General features: G+C 34.3%; 1 pseudogene; it reads left to right on the forward strand.

Moving 5' to 3' along the window:
- Positions 1–329: 329 nt before the first annotated feature.
- LOC140609363 (ATP synthase subunit f, mitochondrial pseudogene) lies at positions 330–4451 on the forward strand (annotated as a pseudogene).
- Positions 4452–8928: the final 4477 nt, after the last annotated feature.

The following is an 8928-nucleotide window of genomic DNA, read 5'->3' on the forward strand; positions in this document are numbered from 1 at the left end:
ATAGATAAGAACAATATCTCTGTGCTTCAAACTCAGGTCATGGGGTTGAGACTTACATATCCTCCTTTCATTTTCACCAAAATCTATTTTTCTCACTTCCCTTAAAAACATTCAAAACTTGAGGTTGGGGCAAATAAACATGAATGTATTCATAATCATGCTCTGTTAAAAAAAAAAGCTCCAGGTAATCCATATGTTTTGGTGTTTTAAAGACCTTTCTTCTACAATTTCTTCATGTGAACAATGCTAGAGTATAATTTACACAGATTTTTCAGTTCCCAAGAATATCTGAAATACATTTTCTTTAAGTGAAGTTAATATCACGAACTATGGCAATATGGTTTGACAGTAAGAAATACTGTAAGTATGTTAGAACTTGTTTTTAATAGCCATTGTATTCTTACAGTGCAGAACAGTAAAATAATACCTCACAAGGGGGCTCTTTACTGCTATACATTGCTACATTGGAACTTTATTTGAAGAAGTGGAGAAATTTGATCATTCTTTGAAAATCAATTCACTTATTTCTCAAGACTAAATTTCCCTTACTTAAAAAGAAAGCCCATTTTTTTTTACCCCCCAAAAGGTACTATTTTGTCTGTTTATCTCACTAAGGAGCAATTTGTTTGCAAATCAGAAAAGTGCTACCACAACAAGTATAGATTCATAACTACACATTTAATTCTTGTCAAACATCATGAATTTGAAAACGATTATAGAATAATGAAAAGGTGTCTTTCTCAAACTATTTTTCTACAACACTAGGGGGAGGAAGGGAGAATGAAAGGGGGAGGGACAAGGGGAAGAGCAGTATCCATTCAGCCTAACTGCTCACAAGGTAAGAAGGTAGATATACGTTTCTTAGGTCTAATATCCAATGGCAATTCTGATATGGTAATGATTGTTTCAGTAAATCGCTGCAATAGAATAATGTGGGATTTGGTTTCAATAACTTCAGGATGTATTATGTTCTTGTTTCTACTGAATGTCGATAGAGTTGATTTTTATTCCTAATGCCAAAAATTATAAAAACTGATTTAACATTTTGGTTCCAACTAAAAGCTATTTGTGGTTACAAAAACTTCTATTCATAAGCTACTCGAATGATTTAAATTGATTGATAAAGCAAGGAGATTTTTTTCTTTCATTGATTCATTTCATGTTCTAGTGAAATGGATGCTTATTTTTTCAGTAATAGGATAATCTTTCATGAAATTAACGTGAATAAGATCTTCTAAAAGCACTGAATCTGAAAATACATTGTTTCAGATTAGACATATGATAGTGATACTGAAAACTGAAAATAAGTTGGATTTCTCATAATTTCTATTTCTCAAAAAGTCAATAGTAGACCTACTTTATTATATTATTATAAAATGTGTAATAATTTAGATTCTTGACAAAAAAAATTTGGGGGGGACACCTGTGTGGCTTAGTGGATAAGGATCTGACTCTTGATTTCAGCTCAGGTCATGGTATCAGGGTCATGGGATCAAGCCCGGCATGGCTCCATGCTCAGCATGGAGTCTGCTTGGGATTCTCCCTCTCCAGTTGTTCCCTCTTCCCTGCTTGCATTCTCTTTCTCTCAATAAATAAATAAAATCTTTAAAAAGAAATATTTTTGCTATAAATATAAATTTTCCTAATATACGTATGCATGTATATAAGACCATGTAAAATGAAGTTTCATAAAATAATTTTGAGAATGTAGAAATGGAAAGCGAATGTTATTAAAGTTGATGGCATATGAGCATTACAAAGTAAGAATTAAAAAAAATTATAGTTATTTATTTATTTTAGAAATAGTATGAAGGGGGGTGGTTATGGAGCCAGAGGGAAGGGACAGAAAGTGCTCCAATCAAAAGATATGACTGGATTAAAAAGAAAAAAAAAAGACCCACCGACATGCTGCCTGCAAAAGACTTCAGGCCTAAAGACATATACAGAAAGTGAAGGGATAGAAAAAAATATTGCATGCAAATGCAAGCAAAAAAATATACTGGGGTAGAATTACTTATATTGGGCACAATAGACTTTAAAACAAAGATTGTAGCAAGAGACAAGAAAGGTGTTACATAATAATAAAAGTGTCAATCCAAGAAGAGACTGTAACAACTGTAAATATTTATTAACCCAACATAGGAGCTCCTAAACGTATAAAGCAGATATTAGCAGACATAAAGGGATAAATAGACTGTAATACAGTAAAAGTAGGAGACTTTAATATCTCACTTACATCAATGGATAGATCATTCAGGTAGAAAGTCAGTAAGAAAATTGCTTTGAATGACACATTAGGCCAGATGAACCTAACAAATATGTACCAAACTTTCAATCCAAAAACAGCGGAATACACATTCCTTTCAGTTGCACATGAAACACATTTTCTAGGATAGACCACATGTTAGGCCAGAGAACAAATCTCAATAAACTTAAGATTAAAATCATACCAAGCATGTTTTCCAACCACAACATTATGAAATGAGAACTCAGTTTTAAGAAAAACAAGGAAAAAAATAAAAACCTTCCAAACACATAGAGGCTAAACAATATTCTACTAAACAGCCAAAGAGTCAGTGAAGAAATCAAAGAAGAAATTAAAAAATACCTAGAGACAAATGAAAATGGAAACAGAATGATTTCAAAATCTTTGGATGCAGCAAAAGAAGTCCAGAAGGGAAGTTTGCAGCATTATAGGCCTACCTCAAGAAACAGGAATAATTTCAAATAATCTAAGCTTACACCTAAAGGAATTAGAAATGGAACAAAGCCCAAAGTTAGTAGAAAAAAGGAAATAACACAGATCAGAGAGGAAATTAATGAAAGAGACTTAAAAAAAGATATCAATGAAATTCAGAGCTGGTTCTTTGAAAAACTGAAAAATACTAAAGAGCCTTTAGGCAGACTCATCATGAAAAACAGAACTCAAAATCAGAAATTACAAACTTCCAACCAACACCACAGAAATACAAAGAACTAGAATACTACAAAAAATTATATGTCAATAAATTGGAGAACCTAGAAGTGGACAAATTCCTGGAGATGTGCAATATTTCCAGACTGAATCAAAAAGACATAGAAATCTGAACAGACTGATTCCTGGTGATGAAGTTAAGTAATTTAGAAAACTCCCAACAACATAAGTCCAGAACCAGGTAGCTTGACAGGTGAATTCTACCAAACAAGTAAAGAAGAGTTAGACCCTATCCCTCTCAAACTCCTCCAAAAAAAAAAAAAAAAATAGGAGAGGGAAGGAATGTTTCCAGATTCATTCTAAGAGGCTGTTATTGGGACGCCTGGGTGGCTCAGTGGTTAAGTGTCTGCCTTTGACCCAGGATGTGATCTTGGAGTCTTGGGATCAAGTTCCCTATCTGACTCCTTGCAAGGAGCCTGCTTCTCTCTATGCATATGTCTCTGCCTCCCTCTATGTGTCTCTCATGAATAAATAAATAAAATCTTTAAAAAATGAGGCTGTTATTACCCTAATACCAAATCCAGGCAGATATAGTGCAAAAAAGAAAATGACAGACCCAGATCTTTTTTTTTTTTTAAATCTTTATTTATTTATGATAGTCACACACAGAGAGAGAGAGAGAGGCAGAGACACAGGCAGAGACACAGGCAGAGGGAGAAGCAGGCTCCATGCACCGGAAGCCCGATGTGGGATTTGATCCTGGGTCTCCAGGATCACGCCCTGGGCCAAAGGCAGGCGCCAAACCGCTGCGCCACCCAGAGATCCCCCAGACCCAGATCTTTGATGAATATAGATACAGAAATCCTCAACAACATATTGGCAAACCAAAATCAAAATGCACTGAAAGGATGATTTATCATGATCAAGGGGATTTACTTGCAGGGATAAAGAGAAAGTTCAATGTCCAGAAATCAATGTGATACATCACATGTGATAAAAATCATGTAACAATCTCAATAGACAAGGAAAAAGCATTGGACAAAATTCAACATCTACTGATAGTAAAAACTCAACAAAGTGGATATGAAGGGAAGATAACTCAACACAATAAAACACATTTAGGGACACCCAGGACTCCAAGATGGTGTTGTTCATCCATTCCAGTGAAGGAAAAGAAGCTCATGGAGGTGAAACTAGGAGAGCTGCCAGGCTGGATACAGATGCGGATTTCACCCCTAAGGGCATTGCTGGAACATTTCAAAAAGGTTACTACTGGTATTACAGCAAGTATATCAATGTGAAGAAAGGGTGTGTTGCTGGGATTTCTATGGTGCTGGCTGCTTATGTGCTTTTCAACTACTGTCATTCTTACAAGGAGCTCAAACATGAACGGTTATGCAAGTACCACTGAAGAGGGCCCAGTGTGGAAGCACATTTGGCATTCCTGACCATGACTTTTGCCTGGCATCCTTGAATCCTTCCATTGCCTAATTCACAATTAATATCCAATAATAGTTGACTGGTAAAAAAAAAAACACATTTATATGACAAATCCACAGCTAATATCATAATAATGAAAAACTGAAACTATTTTCTCTAAGATCAGGAATGCCCACTCTGACAACTATATTCAACATAGTACTGGAAATCATATCCATAGCAAATAGACCAGAAAAAGAAAGACATCCAAATGATATTATATAGAGAAAATCCTAAAAATTTTCACTAAAAAACTATTAGAACTAATGAATTTGGTAAAATTACAGGATACACAATATGCAGAAATCAATTGTTTTTACACACTAATGAACTAGCAGAAAGAGAAATTAAAACAATCACATTTACAATTGCATCAAAAACAATAAATAGGAATAAATTTAGGCAAGGCATTGAAGGACCTATACTTAAAACTTTAAGACATTGATGAAAGAACTTGAAGGTGATACAAATAAACATATACTTGTGGATTGGAAGAATTAATATTTCACAAATGTCCATCCTACCCAAAGCAGTGTACAAATTGAATGTGATCTCTATTAAAATACCTATAATATTTTCACAAAACTAGAAAAAATAATCCTAAAATTTGTATTGAACCATAAAAGATCCCAAATAGCCAAAGTAATCTTGAGAAATAAGAACAAAGCTGGAGGTATCATAATCCCAGATGTCAAATTATGTTACAATGCTATAGTAATCAAAACAGTATCTGTAGGACAAAAGTAGACACATAGATTAATGGAGCAGAATGGAGAGCCCAGATATAAACCACGCTTATATGGCCAATCAATCTGTAAAAGAGGCAATAGTATATACAATAAGGAAAAGACAATCTTTTCAACAAATGGTGCTGAGAATGCTGGACAGCTACCTGGGGAAGAATGAATCTGGACCACTTCCCTTACACCATTCATAAAAATAAAGTTCATGGATTAAAGACTAGATGTGAGACCTGACACCAAACAAGTTCTAGAAGGAAACCTAGTAATCTCCTGGATATAAACCTCAGCAACATTTTACTGTGATATGTCTTCTTTTTTTGTTTAAGATTTTATTTATTTATTCATGAGAGAGGGAGAGAGAGAGAGAGAGAGAGGCAGAGACACAGGCAGAGGGAGAAGCAGGCTTCATGCAGGGAGCCCAATGTGGGACTCGATCCCGGGACTCCAGGATCACGCCCTGAGCTGAAGGTGGCACTAAACCACTGAGCCACCCAGGGATCCCCTGGATATGTCTTCTTAGGCAAGGGAAACAAAAGTCTATTTGGACTATATCAAACTGAAAAGCTTTTGCACAGCAAAAGGAACCCATCAACAAAACAAAAAGACAATTTACTGAACAGGAGAAAATATCTGCAAATCATATATCTGATGGGGGTTAATAATCTAAAATATATAAAGAAGTCCTACAACTTGATGCCAAAACCCCCAAATAATCCTATTAAAAATGGACAGAGGACCTGAATAGACAATTTTTAAAGGAAGGTATGTAGATGGCCAGCAGACACATGTAAAGATGCTCAGCATCACTAATCATCAGGTAAATCCAAATAAAAACAACAATGAGGTTTCAATTCACACCAGTCAGAATGTGTAGTATCCAAAAGACAAGAAATAAGTGTTGGTAAAGATGTGGAGAAGGGGAAATCCTTGTGCACTCTTGGTGAGAATGCAGGTTGGTGTGACCATTTGGAAAACAGTAGGGAATCCTCAAAAAATTGAAAATATATCCAATGATCCAGCAATTTCACTTCTGGATATTTACCTGAAGAATATGAAAACACTACTTTGAAATTATATATGCACTCCTGTGTTGATTCTAGCATTATTTATATTAGTACATACGGAAGCAAGCTAAATACCTATCAGTAGATGAATAAAGAAGATGCAGTATATATACACATAGAATATTACTCAGCTATAAAAAGTTGACATTTTGTCATTTGTGACAAAATGGATGGGCATAGAGGGTATTATCCTGTAAGTATTATGAAATAAGTCAGAAATGGATGAATATCATATGATTTTCCTTGCTTGTGGAAACTAAAAAATCAGACTCCTAAATACAGAGAAAAAAAATGGTGGTTGTCAGAGGAGAGGAGAGTGGGGGATTAGGAAAAAAGATGAAGGGGATTAGGGAGTACAAACTTGTAGTTATAAAGTCAGTTACAAGGATGAAAAATATAGAATAGTTACTAACACTGTAGTAACTATGATGAAACTTCATAAGTACACTTAGTATGTAGTGGTGAGCATTGCAATATGAATGGAATTGCTGAATAGTAATTCAGTACTAATATGTAAGCTATACTTCAATTAAAAATAACACAAGGATTAAATATATGTCCTATATCAGATAGTTATAAATCTTAAAATACATTGTGTATTTTTTGTGTATTTTAATTTCCTAAAACATTTAAAAATATGTTAGATAAGTTAAGAAATTTAAAGCTAGTATTAAACAAATAAAAAATAAAGCTAGTATTACTTCAAGGATAATATTTAAGAACAATTAAAATGGTGTTTGACAATGTGTGGGATACAACATTCAGAAAAATAATGGTAGGTTTAAGTCATCTAGCTTTGCCACCTCTACCATTTATTTTACCCATTAGTCTTCTCATTCAATTTTATTTAAAAAGTTGGCACATGAAAATCTATTCCTTTTTGAGATATGCTGTTATTGTAGGTGATTTGAATATCTCAACTTGTGACACAACACTTCTCTGATTTTGTCAATTCTCATGGCCATATAAGAAAAAATGTTAATATTAGAAATATTGGGAAAAATATGACTTTAGTGGCCATCCTTTACTTCCTCGCCCTCTAATTTGTATTCTTCTAGTATAATTTTCTATTTAATTTATTCATTTTTCTTTTGGGAATCCAAGGCCATTTGTCTTGGTGGTTTTCTGCCTGGAGAACACTCATGGAACCAAAGTATTGCTGTCTTGCCAGGACAGTAATTGGTTTAGCTTACCCTATGATGGTCCAATCACTTTCAGTCACAGAATATTTGTGGAAGATTGGGAAACACTCTTGGTGTTTCTTATTGGATGTGATTAAAAGGATATAGGAGGTTGAAGTTCCTGTGGCCATTTTTCTCTGAAGGAAAAGGTTTGAGCTGACTGTTAGCTGGGAATTGAAACAAAAGAATAATAATTTATACACAAGAAAGGAGATAAATCAAGTCTTCACATTTGAGCTTTCGGGCCTCTGGAATTGAATTAGCTCATTTCTTGGATTTTTAATTTACTCGAGTCAATGAATTCACTGTCTTTTTTCTTTAAGCACTTTTGTTTCTGATACTTAAATCAGCCACTCCCAAATGATAACATCTATAACTTCAATTTAAAATCAATTTTAGATTATAACTTCAGCTAATCTTTCTAAATCTGTTACATTTATTTCACTTCGCTTATTCAGCCTTACCGAAATCGCTCATTTCTTTACTCTTTAATACCTGGAATAGATTTAATACCTTGGCATGTAGTAGATCTTCATAGATCTGTCAGTGAACAAATTGAAAGAGTCAGTGGCATAACTTTTCTATTTAGTCCCCTCCTCTCTTTGGTATTTTCTTTAATCTCACATATATAACAAGTTTGTCAGCAATACACCCTATTCCATTGTCCTGTCTTTCATATCATCCACTTGGCAAAATATTAATTGTTCATCACTCAACTGTCCTGTTTTCTCTAAAACATCACTTTGACTGCTAAGCACATAGGAATATGCCTTCTACTTTTGTAGGATATGAACTCTATCAGAAAGAATCTAATTCTTGACTGTATACCTAAAATTTAACTTTAACTTTTTACCTTATCTTTTCCTCCTGATACAATGAGAGGAATGATCTAAGATTTATTACTCCATCTGGGCTGTGGATCCATTTCCTACTCGTTGGTTTGGGGTCTTTTGTCAGTTATTCCTTCCTAATACTGTGTCTTTAATCTCTATTTTGTTACTTTTACTTTCTCATTAACATTTATATTTCTCTTGTTTCCTTCAAATTCACATTCCCTTCTCGTTTTTGTCCCTCCCCCTCCTCACAGCCAAGCTTTAGAGTTGTCAACCCATCTTTTTCTGAATTTCTTTCATCTGCCATTTTATTTATCAATTTGGTAAAATCTGGGATATGCCTATATTCTCAACTGTTACTGTCAGGAAAAACTATTTGCAATTCTCCACTATCTAATTGACCTCACAAGTGAAATAGGCACTTCTCATTTTCCTTTTATTGTTTAGGGAAACCTTCTCTGATATGTCAGGCTGTATCCAGTCTCCCTTTCATAAGCTGCCCTAGCTTTCTGTACATCAGCTTCAGTTTCTTGATCACATAGAGTAATTACATATTTGCATGATGGCTTGACTAATGTCTTCCTCTTTTACCATCTTATGTCCTGCATGAGAGAAGAGATGTTGCATATTGCTCAGCCTTTTATGCCTAGTGACTCGTGCACTTCTTGCTGCATAGAATTTATTAAATAAATATTTTTAAATGACTGTAGAGAT

The sequence above is a fragment of the Canis lupus genome, chromosome 18 (genome assembly GCF_048164855.1).
Source record: "Canis lupus baileyi chromosome 18, mCanLup2.hap1, whole genome shotgun sequence".
NCBI lineage: Eukaryota > Metazoa > Chordata > Mammalia > Carnivora > Canidae > Canis > Canis lupus.